General features: G+C 46.6%; 1 protein-coding gene across 3 annotated transcripts in view; it reads left to right on the top strand.

Moving 5' to 3' along the window:
* The first annotated feature begins 8,497 nt into the window (after positions 1 to 8,497).
* Positions 8,498 to 20,671, top strand: part of STARD3 (StAR related lipid transfer domain containing 3) — a 180,292-nt gene continuing 168,118 nt past the window's right edge. Inside the window, exon 1 of one of the 3 annotated variants that reach the window (XM_078645652.1) lies at positions 8,498 to 8,629. The gene's annotated coding sequence lies outside the window, so the exon portion shown is untranslated. The other 2 variants (XM_078645654.1, XM_078645653.1) reach the window with 2 other exon arrangements.

Consider the following 20,671-nt stretch of genomic DNA (forward strand, 5'->3'; position numbering starts at 1 on the left):
GGAGATGTGGCTGTGTCGGGGGATGTCGAGGATGAGTCTTGCTGAGGCGTTCTGGATCCGTTGGAGTCTCTTCTGGAGCTTGGCGGTGGTTCCGGCGTAGAGGGCGTTGCCGTAGTCCAGTCGGCTGGTGACGAGGGCCTGGGTGACCGTCTTCCTGGTCTCGGTGGGGATCCACCGGAAGATCTTACGTAGCATGCGTAGGATGTTGAAGCAAGACGAGGAGACGGCGTTGACTTGTCTGGTCATGGAGAGGGAGGAGTCCAGGATGAATCCTAGGTTGCGTGCGTGGTCTGTTGGTTTGGGTGCGCAGCCCAGGGCGGGGGTCCACCAGGAGTCGTCCCAGGCAGAGGGCGAGGAGCCCAGGATGAGAACTTCCATCTTGTCTGAGTTCAGTTTCAGGCGGCTGTTCATCATCCACTCGGCTACGTCTTTCATCCCTTCGTGTAGGTTGGTTCTGGCGGTGGCGGGGTCGTTGGTGAGGGAGAGGATCAGCTGGGTGTCGTCGGCGTAGGAGATGATGTTGAGGTTGCGCTGTCGTGCGATGGCCGCCAGGGGGCTCATGTAGACGTTGAAGAGGGTGGGGCTGAGCGATGAGCCTTGAGGAACGCCGCAGATGACTTCGGTGGCTTCTGATCTGAACGGGGGTAGGCGGACTCTCTGTGTCCTTCCGGCGAGGAAGAAGATGATCCATTCTAGTGCCTTCTCCTGGATTCCGACTTTGCTGAGGCGCTGCACTAGGGTGCGGTGGCAGACGGTGTCGAACGCCGCGGAGAGGTCCAGGAGGATGAGGGCCGCTGTTTCCCCGTTGTCCAGTAGGGCTCGAATGTCCTCCGTGGCTGCGATGAGGGCGGTCTCAGTGCTGTGGTTGGTCCGGAAGCCAGACTGCGAGAGGTCGAGGGATCCGTTCGTCTCGAGAAAGGCGGCCAGCTGCTTGTTGACGGTCTTCTCGATGACTTTGGCCGGAAACGGGAGGAGCGAGATGGGGCGGTAGTTTTTGAGTTCGGTGGGGTCCGCTGATGGTTTCTTCAGTAGAGCACTGAGTTCGGCGTGCTTCCAGCTCTCTGGGAAGGTGGCGGTGTCAAAGGAGGTGTTGATGATGTCCCGCAGATGGGGTGCGATGACGGCGTCAGCTTTGTTGAAGACGTGGTGAGGGCATGGGTTGGTTGGAGATCCGGAGTGGATGGAGTTCATCATGCGGATGGTGTCTTCGGTGCTGATCGGGGTCCAGGCGCAGACGGCGGTGGTGGGGGGCGTTGGTGCGGTCGTGGAGAGCGCTGGTTGTGTGCTGAAGCTGTTGTGTATGTCTGCGATCTTGTTGTGGAAGTAGGAGGCGAGGGAGTTGCAGAGGTCTTGAGATGGGGTGATGTAGTTGTTTCCGGCGTTGGGGTTGGAGAGCTCTTTGACGATGTTGAAGAGTTCCTTGCTGTTGTGTGCGTTGTTGTCCAGTCGTGCCTTGAATGCAGTTTTCTTGGTGGCGAGGATCAGTTGGCGGTGTTTTCGGGTGGCGAGCTTGAGGGTGGTCATGTTGCCTGGTGTCGGGTCTTTGCGCCATGCTTTCTCGAGGGCTCGGCAGTTCTTCTTGGAGCTCTTTAGTTCGTCGGTGAACCAGGAAGCTTTCTTGCTGCCGGGTCTGCTGGGAGGGGTCCTCAGTGGGGCGAGGTCGTCTGCGCAGTTGCTGATCCACTTCGTGAGGTTGTTGGCGGCCTGGCTGGGGTTCGCTGAGCTGGTGGGTGGGTGCTGGCTCAGGGATGCGGTGAGCTGGTCGGCTGTGATCTTGTTCCAGCTTCTGCGTGCAACCTGTTGCTGGTGGTGGTGGATCGTGGTTCTTTTGAAGCTTAAGTGGACGCAGCTGTGGTCCGTCCAGTGGAGTCCGGTGGCGTGGCTGAAGACGATGTCCTTGCTGGATGAGAAGACGGCATCAAGTGTGTGTCCGGCGTAGTGGGTGGGGGTGGTCACCAGCTGCTTGAGACCGAGGTTGGCGAGGTTGTCCAGCAGGGTGGCGGTGTTGCGGTCGTTGTTGTTCTCCAAGTGGAAGTTGAGGTCCCCTATGAGGATGTAGTCCGCGGAGGGGAGGGCGTGCGGGCTGATGAAGTCGGCGATGTCTTCGCTGAATTGTGTTCGAGGTCCCGGGGGTCTGTAGATGAGGGTGCCTCTGAGAGTGGTCTTGGGGTCGATGTGGATCTGGAAGTGCAGGTGTTCGGCGGGTGTGATGGCGTCGTCGGTGTTGGACGTGATGCGGATGGTGTTCTTGTGGATGATGGCGATGCCTCCTCCCGTCTGGTTGGCGCGGTCCCTCCGGGTGATCTTGTATCCGTCCGGGATGGCGATGGCGATGTCGGGCGCTGAGGAGGCGTTCATCCAGGTTTCCGTGAGGAAGGCAACGTCTGGAGATGTAGTGTCGAGGAGGTTCCAGAGTTCGATGGTGTGTCTGTGGACGGAGCGGGTGTTGAACAGGATGCACTTCAGGTGGTTGCTGCTGGTGTTCGGCTTGTTGGGTGCTGGTGTGGTGCAGGTCCGGTTGCAGGTGAACTTGCACGAGTGGCAGCTGAAGGGTCCGTGGGTGCGTCTTGGGATGGCTCGGTAGCATCCCGGGGATCGGCCGGTGTTGAGCGCGTTGAGTTCGGTGGCGTCGTAGGTCCGGCGGGTGGGCTGGTGTCTGCGGGGGACAGGGGTCCTGGCACTGGGCGCGGTCCAGGTGCGGACGGGCGCAGACGGGCTTACCTTTGGCGCACCTTCGGCGCTCAATCGGTGCTCCCGCTGTGCGCGTCCGCTGCGCAGTCGCTCAGGGGGCGTCATAAGTAAGGAGCCGGGAGGGCGGGTCAGCTGGGTGGCGGGAGCGGGGCGGCCAATGGGCAGGAGGGGGGCGGAGTCGCCGTAGGTCTGTGGCGGGAGGAGGTCCGCGGGCGGCTCAGTGGCGGCTGGGTCGTCCGGCTGAAGAGAACAGCGCACAGGTAGGGGGAGGGCAGCAGGAGGGGGAAAGGAAAACACAGAGGGAAAGATGAGGCAGCAGATGGGGGGAAAGGAAAACACAGAGGGAAAAAACGAGGGCAGCAGATGGGGGGAAAGGAATGCACAGACGGAAGAAAATGAAGGCAGCAGATGGGGGAGGAGGGATTAGCACAGGAGCACAGGAGGCAAAACGAAGGCAGCAGAGCAGAGCACCGGCAGTCAGCGGGCAGGAGCAGCGGTGTGTGGGGGCGACCTCGCCTGAAGCAGGTTCAGCGGTCGCTCCCTACCCCTACACGCGGTCCCCTTAAGTAAGGAGCCGGGAGGGCGGGTCAGCTGGGTGGCGGGAGCGGGGCGGACAATGGGCAGGAGGGGGGCGGAGTCGCCGTAGGTCTGTGGCGGGAAGAGGTCCGCGGGCGGCTCAGCGGCGGCTGGGTCGTCCGGCTGAAGAGAACAGCGCACAGGTAGGGGGAGGGCAGCAGGAGGGGGAAAGGAAAACACAGAGGGAAAGATGAGGCAGCAGATGGGGGGAAAGGAAAACACAGAGGGAAAAAAACGAGGGCAGCAGATGGGGGGAAAGGAATGCACAGACGGAAGAAAACAAAGGCAGCAGATGGGTGAGGAGGGATTAGCACAGGAGCACAGGAGGCAAAACGAAGGCAGCAGAGCAGAGCACCGGCAGTCAGCGGGCAGGAGCAGCAGTGTGTGGGGGCGACCTCGCCTGAAGCAGGCTCAGCAGCAAAATGAAGCAAGCTACCGAATAACCCAAGGGATTCCAGTGGGCAATGCCCTCACATACATAACCTTGCTTTCATGGAACATTGAAGGCATCAAAAAGCTACTTTTCGATCCAATACTCAGAAAGTACTTTAACATTTTCACCATAATTTGCCTACAAGAGACGTGGAGAGAGGAGGAACAACCATTTGGAAGGTATGCAGAAATCTTTACCCCCGCACAAAAACCAAAGAAGAACGGTCATCCAAAGGGGGACTAACTACATATATAGCACTTAGTAAAAACGTCTCCTATTCCAGTCTCCCGAATAATGCTCCATTTATACAAGGAATAATAATAAACAACTGGAACTATGGTAACACCTAGGGCACTATCATCTTTTTAAACATATACACCCATCAGAACTCAACTCAAAAACGGAAGAACATAAAAATAATACAAAATTATCTTATGGCCATGGAAATTTCGTATCTAGGCATTCCATGTATAGTCACAGGTGACTTTAATTGTAACATGGCTAACCACCAAGGAAGTAGCGGAAATCTAAATAGAACAGATATGTATGGGGTATTCCAATCCAAATCTCCAAATTTGGCTCAGTTAACAAATCAGACCATGAATTATTAAAAACAATGGAGGCCCTGGGAGTTTGGGCATTAAATGGCCATATTCAAGGAGATATTACGATGAACGCAATAAGAAAAACCAACAAAACAGATCCGGTCCGAGATTATACATTTGTATCCCTGGAAAAAATTTCACTAAATGTTGTTATACAAAATTAGTTATAGGTGCGTAAGTGATTACTCGCCACAAACCATCGGCATAATTAATTATAATGCGAAGAGGCAAGTTTACAAATCCATCGGAACATAAGACCCAGCCACACAATGGAAAAACAATTAGATGGAACAGATTGACATCTTCTCGATAAGACTCATGGAAAAAGACGAGTTCCACATTTATCTGGGATACTAAAGACCCGATTTTGGCCTGGACCCAAATACAAGAAGAACTTAAAGCCGCATTGTCAACATCAAAAAGTTCTAAAACCTGCCCCGGCCAAAGTGTGACATTTGGTCTTCCAGCTCCCTTAGACAACAACGAAGAGCCCTAGACAGAGAAATGAAATCTATCAATCTCCAGTAAAACCCACAGACTCAAGTAAAGGGGAATTGTGCGCCCAGCACTAACAGCCTACAGGGGGCTATACACACACAGAAGACCGGGAATTCTGAGTACTGGTTTTCAAAAGTTATCTAACTTTTGCTTATCTACAGAAACTATCCTGGACACTTTGCATGGCTCAATTCTACTGCCAATATACAAGAAGGGCCCTAAGGGGCACATGCATCAACCTATTTAGGAAGTGCAAACGGATCGAATCAGTAAATTCGGCCGTTTGCACTTCCTAAATAAGTTTTTGGGATGCATGAAACAATTTTAGAAAATCCGCATTTTTTTGCAATTCCTAAAAATGCGAATGCATTTAAGGAATCGCATTTGTGCGATTCCTTAAATGCAATGCATGAATTTTTTTTTAAATGCGAATTTTGAAATAGGAAGTGCAAATTAACACGAGGTTGACCCTCGTGTTAATTTGCGAAATTCTGAAAAAAGCACAAAAATGCATTTTGTAAAGTGTCATGTTACACACACACGTCCTTTGGACATGTGTGTGTGAAACTTGCACTAAAACAAACATTTCAAGGGTGCAGGGGGGGTCCTTTGAACCCCCCTCAGCACCCTTGCAATGCATCACCAAATGTCATTCGTAAAAGAAAAATTCGCAAAAAGGCATTGATTCCTATGGGCCTCTAGGCCCATAGGAATCAATGTAATGCCATTCCTTAATTGCGATTCACAATTAAGGAATCGCAATTTCCGAAAATTAAGAAATCCGAAAAACTGTAAGGATTTCTTGATGCATAGGATTTTGCAATTCCTAAATTGCGATTCCTTAATTTTCGCAATTTAGGAAGTGCAAAATCCTTCAATGATGCATGTGCCCCTATGCTTCTCCGGATAGCTACCGAATGACAGCATTCCTGGATATTGATTCCAAAATATTTGCAGGACTTTTATTGACAGATCTCGAAGAATGGGCTGAAATGAAACATTTTATTCCATAAAACTAGACAGGGTTCCGATTAAAAGCCAGCCCTTTAGACAACCTGGCAGCTCTTAACATGATTGTGAACAAATGTGTGTCAAAGAAACAACTGCTGTACACGTTTCATAGACTTCTTCATAGCTTTTGACCATTTCAATCGCAACCTACAACGGAAAAAAGCTAGGCAATTGTGAAATCCCCACTAATTTATTGTGTGCAATTTAACTCTTGTATACCAACAATTGGACACTGGTTAAACTCGGCCAAAACACCAACTTAACAGAAAAAATAGCAATAAAGAGAGGCCTGAAGCAAGGCTGCGTTTTGGCTCCAGTGCTTTTCAATCTGTTTCTGGTGGATCTTAGTGCTTACTTAGAAACATCTAACTCTTACCCACCAACACTGGCAACCAAAAGAGTGGTCTCACTAGAATACGCTAACGATATTGTCATTATGAATCTAACCGGGATGGGCCTGGAAAGGCTACTTAACCAATTAAATATCTACTGTGTTGAGAATGAAATGGCCATTAATCTTACAAAAACACAGGTAGTGATTTTTTGGCAGAAAAATAAATAAGAAAGGTAGCTGGTCCCTGGGGGGGGAAACTAATCCTCAGAGGCACCTCATATAAATACCTCGGCGTCTGGCTACAAGATCAGCAGTCACATCACTTACACCAGAATGCAGTGAAACCAAGAATTGCTTCCCTAATCTCAGCATTCCGGCGAATACATCGGAAATTGCAAAGCCCAACCTTTAAGCCTTTATTAGCTGCAACAGAAGCCAAGTTTATTCCAACACTTTGCTATGGTACTGAAGCTTTCCCGGGCAAGTTTGAGACTTTCCCAAGTCAGCAAAAAATAAGGTTTTTAGACTTTTATTCCATCTTCCTGAGAGTGCATCTCCTTCTCAGATCCGATTAGAATTTGGGCTAATAAACCAAAAATTATCACAAACAGGTGCACCGATTAAATATATGTCATTAATAGGATCCTCTGGTGAAAACACACTGCGAGCCCTGATATGGAATGAAATCCAAAATAACACGCATCAAAATTCGAGCAATTGGGCTTGAGCTCTCAATACAGCACTATCAAATTTGAAAGCCAAAGAGTTATGGGACATGGCGTTTCCACATGAACCTTTTTAAAAAGCTTTCAATAAACAAATAAGGAGGCGGTCATGGCTCGAAGATAAAGAAGAGTTTAAAAAAGAAGGAACGCCTGGATAATGATTGTCTCTTACAGAGAGCCTCGTCCTCAGAAATAGTTTACATTACTTAGATCATTCTACAAAGCAAGTTACTTCACTTACGTTTTGGCTTATGCCAAACACTAGAATATATCCCTAAATGGCAACCAAAACCTTCGAACATAAAGTGCAATCTCTGCCAATTACACAAAGAAAGTCTGACCCATATTTACTGATTTGCCCAAAATTTAAGAACAGAAAGAAACATTTTATTGTAAAGAATTTGTAATATGTTTAGTGTTAGATCATGTCAGCACGCCAAGACATGGAACACACTCCCACTGAGCCTACGACAGACCCAAGACCTGCTGACCTTCAGGAGGATACTCAAGACCTGGCTGTTCAACCAGTAGGCCCCCCCCGCCCCTTGAGACCCTCGCGGGTATGTAGTGCGCTTTACAAATGATTGATTGATTTTGCATGAAAGGGGAGTCTCCATAAATAACAGCAGCCTTTAAATAATGTAGTAGTAGTACTTGTGTAGCACACAAATCGACACATGAGGGTATCTCGGCGCTTGTACGCATACCGCTGTGGAACCCTTCCTGGCTTTTCCCTGTGAAGTGCCCACTCCTGGGCACCCCCAAGGTGAAGCCAGGCATCTAAGCTATTGCCCAGAGTTGCAGAGTGGGACCCATGATTAGAGTAGGCACCGAGGCGAGAATTATCAGGTCTGAGGAAATTGAGCCCAAGACCCGCCGAGGCGGGAATTGAACCCTGGTCCCAGGCTAAACCTCTGCTTCAAGGTCTGTCGCTCTAACCATTGCGCCACACTTCTCCACATTGAGCCACACTTCTCCACAATGAGCCACACTTCTCCACAATGTTATCTTAAGGTGGAGAGGCTTCTAACCACAAAAGGTTTGATCTACAAAATGTAAAGACGACACTAGTGATTTTATCCAAATAAGAGTATAAAATGATTTTAATCTCTTCATAAACACTATGAAATGTCGGTACCCCTTTGATATGCCTGTGTGTGATAAAATGTCATCTCAAAGTGGATCGGACATTGATCATAATGGGGCTGATGAACTTTTAATAAAGGCCGATACTATAGAAACTTTGTTATCAAAGCGAAGCGGCAAATGATTGTAAAACCTCGAGGAACATCAAGTGATAAGCCCGGAATCACCCCCTGTCGTCCCATGATAGCGTTAAAGCCCTGTTCACACGGGTCACATGGGGCTCTGCTTCCCTTCCCCGCTTTTCTGACCCCTTCCACCATCCCTCATCCTTCCTATCCCTCTCTCTTCGGCTCATTCTCAACGATAGGTGGTGGCACTGGCACCCACTGACTGTAAGAAGTTGGATCGGGCAGAGGCACATGCACTCCACAACCAATCAACACTTTGGAATTCTTTATAGCGCGCTAGGATTGGCTGGAGTGCCTCCCAATACTCCAATCGTAGTTCACCTAACACGTTACCAGTACTTTCCACTCACAGATGACACCCAGTATATGTTCAGCCCTAGTATTGGTTAGTATGCGACCCGGAAATGTTACAAATTATAGACCAATAACGTCCGTGTGAAGATTATCTACGGACGCCGGTGATGAAGCTTCGGAGGAATTCTGTAAGTATTTGACAGGTATTCACAGCAGGCTCAAGACATGGTGGTGAATGTAACCAGGTGTGTGTCGCGGTGTGAGATAACCGGTATGTTGATGTCAGAGATACAGGTTAGAGGAGTTTGGTCAGGTGGTTAAATGGTGCAGTGCTTGTTGTGTTAACATTGATCGCTGAATGGAGGAAGGGGCAGTGAGGGGGTGGCAGCTGGGGGTAAATCGTCTATGGTTTGTAGTTGAAAAGTAGGTTGTAGATTAGCAGAGACCAGTGGAAAAGGGTGAGGGTGGGTGGATTGGCCATCTTCATCGTACTAACGCAATTCTTTGTCCGCTTAAATCACATTTGCTAAAATAAAAGTGAATTATTTTCTGAAGTATTTACTGGTAAGGAAATTGTGGTTCTGGTTAAAAACGTATTATACTTTTTTTCTGTTCTGAATTTTTCAACATCTTTACTCATTTAGAAATTTCCGCGTTCTAATGTTATAATCCATTCTAACAACTGCTTTTTGAAATTCCATATATTCATAGCTTTTACGGTGGGGAAGATTTCTCGATTTAGACATCAAAATTCTACACTGTTGTAAATTTACCTATAAATTTGACAACTTTACAGTTTAGTTGCACCCTAAATATGTATTTTTCTTAAAGTAATTGACTGACTCGGAATACTCTATTTTGGTGTCTTCTCCAGCAGCAAGAGAACGCTTAATAATCGAGTGTTCTAGATATAATCACAAAATATCCACATACTGGAAAAAAAAGCAATGCACTTGGGTGCATGAATACCTGCTGAGCCCTAAATAAGCTTTGCCTGACAACAGGTACATCATTAGAGGCCAAGGCAGCATACTACAAGAACTCTGGCACTCCAATATTAAAACACACACACACACAAATAACGTCTCCAAAGCAGTGGTCGAAGTGGGGGAAAAAAAGTAGGGGAACTGTGGACGGATTATCAGAGGGTGGGAATAACCTGAGGATTGGATCAGTGGGTGGAGTTAGAGGTGTGGCCAGGATGCGCAAAACATCCCAATCTTTAGTATTTGTGTGGCATTTCACTGACCAGTTACACCTTATTATGTTATGTAAGTCAACCAATGGATACACATGATTATTTAACTATTAATATGAGCTATTGACATTAGAAAAAATTCCACTTTGTGAATTTATTTTAATCACAGAATGTCCCAAAAATGCTTGAAAGTGGAAGCACGAGCCATTTGTTTCTGAGCCATGGAGTTTCTGTCGTCAGCAATATACAGAGACAATCAATTTTAAGTGTGTAAATGACTGTATAGGAAATGTTACATAAGACAAAGGACTACAAGGTGTAGGAGTCACATGATAACCATACTAGTAGACAGTATAGTTTAATAGTAATTGGCCTGGAGAAACACAAACTCAGAATTTAAAACTTAATACCATGATTGGGGGTTCTCTTTAAAAATCATTATTGATTTGTATAAAAAATAACACTTTTTTGCAACATTAGGATAATCCAAGGCTTAGGGGAAAAACCATAACGCTCTAGTTTATACCTTGCAGTTTGTATGCAGCTCTTAGATGAAAGTTAATAGCTCACTGTTCTTTGTTAGGATATAAACTGCAAGTAGCAAAAGGATCTCACTGACAAAAGCAGTAACCCACTGACCTATTTACAATATGTGCACTTTGTGATGGGCCTGGTACATTTTCTTTGCAGCAGGCACATTAACCCTCTGCGCTATCTTTCCATGAGTAAACTTCCACTAGACAGATCTCGCTCTAGGAAGAAGTTTATTCACCAGTTATCATGAAATTTGTATTATTGCAGAAAATAGCTGGCGGCCAGGAAGGAGGCAGCAAGTGCTTTTAAAACCATAATATACGACGCCCCCACTCAGTCAGTGTCCGTTGCAGTCACACCAGTCGCACCGCCTTAGAGCCAGCTCTTCTCAGGGGTCCTGTGACCTCAGTGACAGTCACTGTTGCTCTTGGGTCTGCTACTTCGTAGGCCTACCCGCAAGACTGGAGGTGAACTTCAGTATGGATTGTGGTGGGCAAGCCTTCAAGGTGAACCCACACTTGCCACTGCTAGGGTCCACCTGCTGGTGCTAACACACCAGGGCTTTTCTGGTGCCTTCTAAGGTCTGGCATGGGAATGTGCTCCCTCAGGAGAGTGGTCTGGGGGACTGTTAATGAAGGCTGAACCTGGTTTCCCAGTTCTAAATTTAGCAGCTCTGCCCCCACTGCTACGTCTGCTCTCACTGAACACCATACTGCCCCACTGAGAGAAACTCATACTGCCTTCAGCTACAATCCAATTTTACCTGCTATAAATTACTGGATGCGACTCAATTCAAATTACACACTAGGCAAGAGCAATATGCTGCCTAAAAGAAAAGGTAACCACATCCTGGAAAAAGCAAACACTCATAAGGAATGAAAGATTTAATAAAGCATGTAAAATGTAATCAGGAACATGGTGAACTTTTCGATTTTACAGTCATTATTCAGAAATCAACCAGTATTTTTGCCTGAAAAGTTAAGGACATAACTACAGGGCCCAGAAAGGACCCATTTCAATGTCCACTGCTTATATGCTTACAAAACGTAAGCAGTATGGTTTCAAAAGACCACATTTGTGAACACAAAGCCGCTGTACACATTTCGTTTTCCAATCCACCCATCAACCAGGTATTGCAGCACCTCCAGGCAGGGCCGGTCCTAGGATTTTCGGGGCCCTGGGCAAAAGGGAATGTGGGAGGCCCCTGAAATCTACATAAGTGACACCTTCTGATCTCAAGGAAGCTGCTTTGTGCAGACTCTACTTGGGCCGCAGCTCCTCTTCTCAGCCACCCCAAGCAACTCTTGTACAGCCCATTTCAAACTGAAGGTGTGAAAATTGCTTGGGGGCTGAGTTAAACCTGTGTGGGCTAAAGTGCTGACAAGGGGCGCCCTGCTGAGTCTCTGAACTGGCTGCCTGAGAGGTGTAACCTCCCCTAGGCCTTCCCACACCATCCCTTAGAGGCCCCAGGAGGGGAGGGGGCCCTCCTATGAGCCCGTTTGTGAAGCATTTCTTTCACTCTGATCGGCAGACATACACGAGGACTAGTGGGGTGTTAATTGCCATTGTGGGGGGCCCCATCCTGGCAGGCAGAGTGCCAGGCCCTGGGCAGCTGACCACACTGCCCATGCCTAGCGCCGGCCCTGCCTCCAGGTAGGAGGTACTGGAGTTAAACAATGCTGTTCAAAGAAAGACATGAAAACAAAAGTAGCTCTTTACTGGCAAACTCTGTAAAGTGGCGCTAATGTATTGGGGTTTGAAAAAAAGTATCTGGCCACTTTAAGAACACTCCATCTTGCTTTATTTAATTATTTTTCAGTTTGAACATTTTATTTCCGGAGGCTGCACTTTGGAATAGATAATTGTCAAAACGGCATTTCCAGCAAAAGTGTTTTTCTTTTTTGCATCCATTTCACAGGGGTACAAATGGACGACAGGAAGAGACGGTGAGAACCATTTCTTGATTCATGATTTTCGGAAAAGTGAGGAGTTAGACAGAACGAGAGGGAGTAGGAGTAAGAAAGAGGGGGCAGCTGCCAGCGGCAGAGCAGAAGCGGACACCTTCATTGTCTTGTCTGGGCAGGAAGTAAGAGACAGACCTTTTCCTTCTCGCACCCCGCCCGTCCACAAACAGAATATTTCTGATGTCCAGGGATGAATGTTCATAATAAAGTAGAACGGAATCTACAGAATTGAAGTAGGGGCACGCCGTTCCCTGCCGTTCCCGCCCACTTCGACCACTGCTCCAAAGGCACAACTGATAGAACCTGGCAGTACATGATTATGGTCACACTCAACAGTGCTCAATCCATCTCATCGTACAATGCGTCTAAGTGGACCACTTGACACTCTTCTGGTGACTTTCTGGCACGAATCTTATAACCTGAAGGGCGTCTCATATGATCATTTCATAATATATAATGAGATGCCCAATGAAGCCCTAATGCTTCTACTTAATGTTGACAATGCATCATTCACCCAAGTTTCCTTCCCAGATGCCTTTAAAACATGAGTGATCTTTCACTCTCCTGAAGAAACCCACCCCTTTTTGGGTCTCGCTGGCAATGCATCCTGCAAGGATGCATGTGTCCAGCTGGAGACGTATAGCGATCAGTCTGGGGGGAAGGAGGACAAGAGGGTGTACGAGCTTTTTCTCCTGGATTCGTGTGCGCGAACGCGCACGTCGCGTCACGCGCCGTACACATGCGCGCGCAGACAGACACTGGCTCACACACACACACCCCCTCCCCCAGTCACACACACGCACTCCAAGACACATACACGCACGCACACACACACAGCCCGCCCCCCCCCCCCCCCGCGTGCGCGCGTGCACACAGATGCTCCCCCCGCAGCTCAGCAAGCCACTCACCGGCTTCCTTCGTGCGGCGGCTCTCCTCAGCTGCAGGGCCCGGCAGCAGGACTCTTCTTCCCTCCTTCGGCACCGGGGCGCAGGGTAGGCTCCTGCCTGCTCCGGTGCTCCAAACAATCGCGGCTCTTCCGTGGGAGGCGGGGTAGGCTCCCGCCCTCCTACTTCCTGTGTCCGGTTGTCGCGCCGGCCTGCCTGACTTCTGGTCGCAGGCCGGCAGAGTGACGAGGATGTTTGATTTGCTTTATTTATTTATTTATGCATTTTTATATAGCGCGGACTTTACCCGAAGGCGGTATTTATTTATGTATTTATGCATTTTTATATAGCGCGGACTTTACCCGAAGGCGGTATTTATTTATTTATGTATTTATGCATTTTTATATAGCGCGGACTTTACCCGAAGGCGTCAGAGCGCTTCACATTAGGAACAGAAATGAAACATAATGAGAAACATTACAAAAGAACAGGTTGCAAAAACATACGTTACTTACATAAGGTAATAGTGACAATTGTGAGCAAACAAAATACATGAGGTAGTAAAAACTATGAGCAACCAAAAAGTACATGAGGTAGTAAAGGTAATAGTGACAATCGTGAGCAAACAAAATACTTGAGTAAAAATTGTGAGCAACCAAAATACATGAGGTCGTCAAAAGCGCACAAGAGGAAATGAAAGTGACAAGTGTGCAGTTATAAGAGAAAACCGAGTATAATTAGAGGTATAGTCCTGCAATAAGTGCTAGACACTCAGGCTCAGGAACAAGCGTTACATGGGCAAGGTGGCACTTGTGCAAGTATCAAAGGCAAAGACATGTGAGAGGTAGCAGACGTGTGTTGCAAGGGCAGAGTGGTGTGTGCATGTTACAAAAGGGCACCGAACACCAGTACATGGAAAATACTGCAAAAAGGCAGACCCTCCAATCACAGGCATACACTGGGAAGGCACTTCCATGGTCATGGAAAGTAGAAATTATCAGTAGTGGGAAGTCTTCCTCACAAATAGCAAGAGGACGTGAATTACTTTTGGAGGTGTCTCTGGAGGAGGAGAACTTTGAGGTCCCTTTTGAAGGCCTGGGAGGAGGCGGTGGTCCGGAGCTTTTTTTTGTCCTCTCGCGGTTTGTAAATACAAAACATATTGCATTACAAATGCTATAGGTATCACATTTGCGAAAGTTATAACTATTGGCATTGTAAATGACGAAGCTATTAATTTAGCTATTTAAAAAAAAAAGAAACATAAATAAAAACTTTGCCATTTACAATACCAATAGCTCAAACTTTCCTAATGCGAGACCTATTGCATTGCAAATGCTTGTACTTTGCATGTTACTGTCCGATCACCCATTTGCTTGAAAGTATCATTAAGAAGGACATTGCTGATCAACTCCATGGTAAAATAAAAAGCAACACATTCCTCGTAGGCTACCAGCCTGCATTCCTTTTTAGGTCGAGCCTGGAATTCGCATCCAAAGGATGCGTCCAGGTGGAGACTTATAGCTAGCTGACTCGGGGGGGAATGAAGGACAAGGAACTGCCACGCGCTTCTCTTCGGCTGGATTACACTGCGTGCACGCGCACCCACACTCACGCATGCGCACATCACAGCCACACGCATACACAGCCACACGCATACACAGGCACACACACACCCCAGTCGCCGCCGCACCTACACACACACTAGCGCACCTACACGCACACACCCCCCACACACGCACCTACACACACGCACGCACACATACAAAGACTCCCCTCCCCCACCGCCATCGCATACATTCACACACACACAAGCGCACTCCCCTCCCCCTAGAACTAAGCCCCACTTACCGCCATTTGGGACTCCGGTAGCTGGGGCTCTCCCTCGGGCATGGGAGCCCCGCTCTCAGGTACTCCGTGGGCGCGTGCGCGGGACTTCAGAAGACGGAAGTCCCGCCCAAAGGAAGTGGCTCCACGTCTCCTCCGTGTTTGCCTGTCTTCCTGCCATTTTTAAAAGTACGGGCACGCCGTGCCCTTCTGATCCGGCCCATTTCTAACGCTGCACAGCACCGATGCCCGTGACGCACTGTACAGCCCGAGTGGCACTCGTTGGCATATGTCCTCTCACTAGCAATGCTACTGATCACAGGGGTCTTCCAGTTGGCACGGGCCCGTGGCCGGTTTACGGGTAGGGGGAGGCAAACCACAGAAGAATAGGGAAGCCTGTCTGCGGACGGAAAACGGTATGTCCAGCAGGTAAGTTCTGTGTCAGAGATGAGGTACCGGCAGCACCTCTTAACATGAAGGGTGGAACCCAGTGTCCTCAGTGGGCCACACTATATCCTCCAGGTTGGGTGATCTCCCCAGCGTGGCTGAGCAGCAGTGCTGATATACTCGTTTAAGTTGCCGCACACAGCAGTTACCGATGTGCCCATGACTATGGTTGGAAACGAGGGATCTGGCGGGACCAGCACGCACCGGGAAGCTACGTCCTCTGTCTCGTTCCCTCCGATTGTGGCCGACCCTGTCCTTATAATAGTAGATGTGTACAATTGTTTGTATTATTGTTACTTGGGACGCATGAATGTGACGTCTCTACTAGACATGACACCTTATCAGTACTTAGCTGACCCGACGTGTAAGTACAAGAGTTGACTTGTTTATTTAGTTATGAAATTGAAAACGATGCTGCCAAAACAGTGCTAGTGCACTAATTTGTTGCGACTCTACAATGTTCAGTAAAGATTTCTGAAACCGGATCTACCTTCAGTTTAAAGAAGTAACAGATTGACCCTCCCCTCCCATCTCCGTTTTGCAGTAAAAGACCAGCGTCCATGCGTTGATTGAGTTTGCTTAACCCTGTGGAGGGGAGGGCGAGGACGGTTGTACCTTCACCTCAGTACAAAGGGGCCGGTTAGTCCATTTTCCGCTTCACTACTCTGTAAGCGCCATGTAGGCCACCGCTGACCCCTCCCTGCTCTTGCTGCTGGTAGCGGAGAGCGAGCTTGCGTGGGAAGTCTCTGCACCCCTACCCCCAAACCCCGCGTCCCCAGAAAGCATGCATCCCAATCCCATCACAGGCGGTAACTTATTGTGTAAAAAATACCGCTGGTATCGGAAGGGGTCTCCTATTAACAGCCGGATGAGGAAGGGAGTTAGGTGCGGGGCGCCACTACCGAGTAATTTCGTGATTACATAGGCTATATTGGCGCTAGTGCATTTTCACACTTACACTTCAGGACCACATCCGTTTCACCAGTGCAATAGTGAACCAATGTTTCCGGAGTAGATAAAGTGCACAGGGGAAATTTAGCACAACTGTTTCTGGGTTGCAATGATTGCATAGGCGCAATTTTGCACGTATACTTGTGCATCACACAGATTAATGTTTGGACGGATATTTCGAAATTCCCCTGACCGCACTCATGTTAATACAGTTTTGTACTGACTTTTGCGCTAGCAACGGCAGAGACCAGCCAGGGAAACATTTTATGTTGCCCCTGCCCAGTTCTTAAGCTTGGCAGGCCCTGAAGATGTTCGCTCGGACTGAATCAGCCAAGAGCAGCCGCATCTAAGGATGCTATTTTGCTCAGCAGATCACACTGCAAATCTGATTAGCGACTCGGGAACCCCACCACCCACTCCCGTTTACTCGGCGCTCCAGAGGTGAATTTACCCCTTTGGTGGAACTGAATTCGCAGAATTTGGAAAGCACCTGTTCAGGTCAGGGTCATATTGCACTGCACACCGGTTAACACTCGGTAAATATACCGCCGGTCCCTGCTTCCCGGGCTCTAGCTGGTTAATTCAGATCTTAGCAGGCTCGGTTACAGGAATCCCTGGTGGTATCCCGCGTCCTGCAGTGGTCATTAGCGCTCGGTAAATGCACGCTTGTTCCTCATCAGCAAGCCGGGACTACAGGTGGAGCAAGGTTTAACTGTGTGACAAATTGAAGAAAGAAAAAAACTGCTCACGTTTTTTCCTTTCTCCGCCCATGTGTATACTTTTAGTTCCCTCCTGGGGCGGATATTATGGGTTTGAAATCAGTGAATATTGCAGTAATAACACAGGGAACACAACCTATAAAAAAATAACCGAACATTCACTTCTGCGCCTCAGACAACTCTGAGTGTGCACGTGACATTATCAGGATATAAAATATTAAATCGATGTTTGCTCCAATTTCAGAGCAGCACATTCCCTAATACACGGTTATTTCTAAACAACGTGCGTATTATGGCTCTGTTTATCCGAAAGCACCTGGATTCCATGTCATCCTTTAACTCAAAGCCCGAAAGATGCTTTTATTTATTTATTTATTTTGAAAGTTTTATATAGCGCGAACAAGATCTTTGCAGATATCGGAGCGCTTTACAAACGAAGGTTATAGCATGTGAGTACATAACAATTGGGGTGGGGAAGGTACATGTGGGAGCATAGTCAGACTCAACAGCATAGTCAGATCAGACAGATACATCAATTATGATACAAGTACAAATAAGTAATAGCGTAAACAATCAGGAAGGTCAATAATACGAGTCATACAAAAATGCAAAAGATCAGTAGAACTGAATGGTACATTGACTGTAAATATCATACTCAATAATAATTCAGGTGTATTTAGCCATGAGGATAGCTTTTACTTCTTTCTTAAAAAGTATGGTGGAGGAGATGAGCCTGGTTTCGGGGGGAGTGAGTTCCAGATCCTGGGTGCCATTCCTGAGAAGGAGCGTTTATAGGTTTTCTCCTTGAAACATCCCTCTAGTTATGCGTCAGTCTTCAGGTGTTGGTACAGTGACTTCTGTAAAAGCCAGCGAAGCTCCACAATTACTAACTAGCAGGTTTGTTCCAGACCCAAGAGGTACAGCATAGTGTATATAAATAAAGTGACAAGGCATTTGATGTGAGCTCTTTTGGGAACTGGGGCCTTGCATGGCTCCAGCATACCTACCATATGTCGTTTCCACTTTTCGTATATATTTATCTCTTCAATTTAGCTTTTTTTTATTTATTTGAATGATGTGTGTTTTTTTTTTGTACATAGGCAACACCCAGTCTGATGGCGCCTTCCAGGCGCTTTTTAAAAATCGTTATCAGCCTACCTCTATCGAAATGGCAAATTTCAGGGCGCGCACTTGGTCTCTACATATGACTTATACCATATTTTATTTTTTTTAAAAATAGATGTTAATATGTCTCGTAGAAGAACAACCAATCATGTAATGCAGTGAAAAAACGAAGTACAGATACATAAGGACACAATATATACGTTTTCTACCTTTTTAATTCCTTTTGCTGCACGAGCCGTCTGGTAAAGTAATATAATAAATTACTGTAAATTGTAATATACATTAATCAGACAAAACATACAAAAATACAATATATAATCATACAAAACGTTTCCAATCGCAGTCCATAGATCGTGTACTCATGATTAAAACGGAATAAAAATTATACATTTCATATTTGTGTAGCCGATAAACAGCATCTTTCACATATTGTCTTGAGGAACGGCCTGGTAGCAAGTTTTTAGTTAAACTCTGTCTTAACAAGCATATGCAATGCAATAGGTCTCGCATTTACGCAAGTTTAAGCTATTAACATTGTAAATGACAATGCCTTTTATTTGTGTTTTTAAAAATGAAAAAAAAAAGGCATTGTTATTTGCAATGTCAATAGCTCAAACTTGCGTAAATGCGAAACCTATTGCATTGCAAATGCTTGTTAACATAGAGATGGCAACAATCCTAGTCTTTGACTGTTCACATATGTGTGAAGGTAACTTTAAGCACCATTAATCATGAAGCCCTATGACACGGTCATTTAACAAATTTACTGCAATGAAATCATCCTGCTGTGGTTAAAGTCTGACCTAGTGAACAGAGCGCAGATAGTCTAGATGAGTTCTTGGTCTAAGCTGATCCTGTTCTACTGTCGTGTCAACAAAGGTTTATCATCTTGTCGGAGAACTTCAACCCGGAAATGGAGCACCTCAGTGCCTTGATGGTAAAAAATGTTAGATTCAATGGGTATGCAATCATATCCTAATCTGTCTGAAAGTAACACATGCCTTCAATATGAATTGCCTGAAGGTCCTCGATGTAATACCTGTTACTTTATGGAAATAATGACATCATAGATTCTAAATGATGTAGGAATGTCGGGATAATGTTCTGGACAGCCAGTGAAAATGTAAGCTAGCCTGAGAGGAGATCGCCTCTTCAGTAGTCTGTACTATTAATCCTCTTAATTAACGTGCAAGTCACATCTTAAGTAAACCCTTAAAAGCATGTGTAGTCACAGAAGAGCATGTTTGTACTCGCAGGTCAATGGGCCAATCAGCATGTGTAGTAATAATCCTCTTAATGTACATGCCATTTCTATTGAGAACCTTTACTTTAGTTTGACAACGAGTCGCCACCAGTTCCTGAAATGCTTAAGGTGACCCATCAAGTATTAGGAAAATGTACACGTGCTGGTTGGCCCATTGACTTGTGAGTACGAACATGCTTTTCTGTGAATACACATGATTTTAGGATTTACTTAAGGTGTGACTTGCACATTAATTTTGAAACAGAATAATTATTTAACATTGTTACGGCAGCAGAGTAGCTTAGTGTGAGCATAAAACTTGAAATGGGCACTGAAGCGTGATGTGCACCATTCTCTTAGTAACACTTGCCACGCTCTGCTCAGTGCCATTTGAACTGCACTGCAAGTGCTGTCAGCTAAGGCAATCACAAGTACTCCACTCTAGTCTGAGCAGTCCCAAACAGGTGGAAGCAGAGAGCGTACAAATCTGCGGGACGTCTGAACTCCGCAGTACAACAGCTCCCTAAGCACAACCAGATGAAGTGATGTATACCCCTGAACAAGAATAAAGGGAAGCGAAATAGTTTGTGCATAATTCAGTCTTACACTGCCACCTTTTTAGCTAAACCTTGTATATTATTATTGAATCCAAATATTAAATTATATACTCCAGTCATAATTCAGCCGCCTTGCTTCCTTTCCCAAGCAGCCTTTCAAAAGACTGTAAGGAATGGATTGAGACTTTTAAAGACTACTCATTTGCGTTGAAAGCCAAAATGTCCCCCAAAAAGGAGAGGGATGGGGGAAGCAGTGCTTATAAGCACTTTGGGCAAGGAGGCCCTGTATATTTTTTAGTTGTTTGGCAGTGGCCCAATAAAGTCATCCCATTACTGTCAACAAGAAAGCAAAATTTAGATTGTAGGCAGGATTTGCCAAAGCTTTAAAATTGCAGTGATACACCATGACCTTTATATGCAACCCCTTAGACCATAATAATCTGTGGCAGAATGTGTGCGCTTTTAAGTGAGTTGGCAATCAGATGCCAATTTGGTGAAACAACTGTGCTTTTAAGGATCAACTCATCGTCCAATGTTCAAGCAAGCAGATACAGGAGTGAATGTGATCAGCAAAGTACCCTATGCTGAAGGAAGAAATAGACGTTGCCAAAATAGATGATGAATCCAGTTCCAGATTGGAGATGGAGAACCAAAAAAACAAGAGGGGAGAAATTTGTTTGGCGGAACACAAAAGCGATACTAATTTTTAATAAATCTAACTTCAAGGGAAAGGGTGCATTCAGGAAAGATAGTGTAGCGGTATGAAGGAGAACACTATCCTACT

The sequence above is a fragment of the Lissotriton helveticus genome, chromosome 5_1 (genome assembly GCF_964261635.1).
Source record: "Lissotriton helveticus chromosome 5_1, aLisHel1.1, whole genome shotgun sequence".
Taxonomy (NCBI): domain Eukaryota; kingdom Metazoa; phylum Chordata; class Amphibia; order Caudata; family Salamandridae; genus Lissotriton; species Lissotriton helveticus.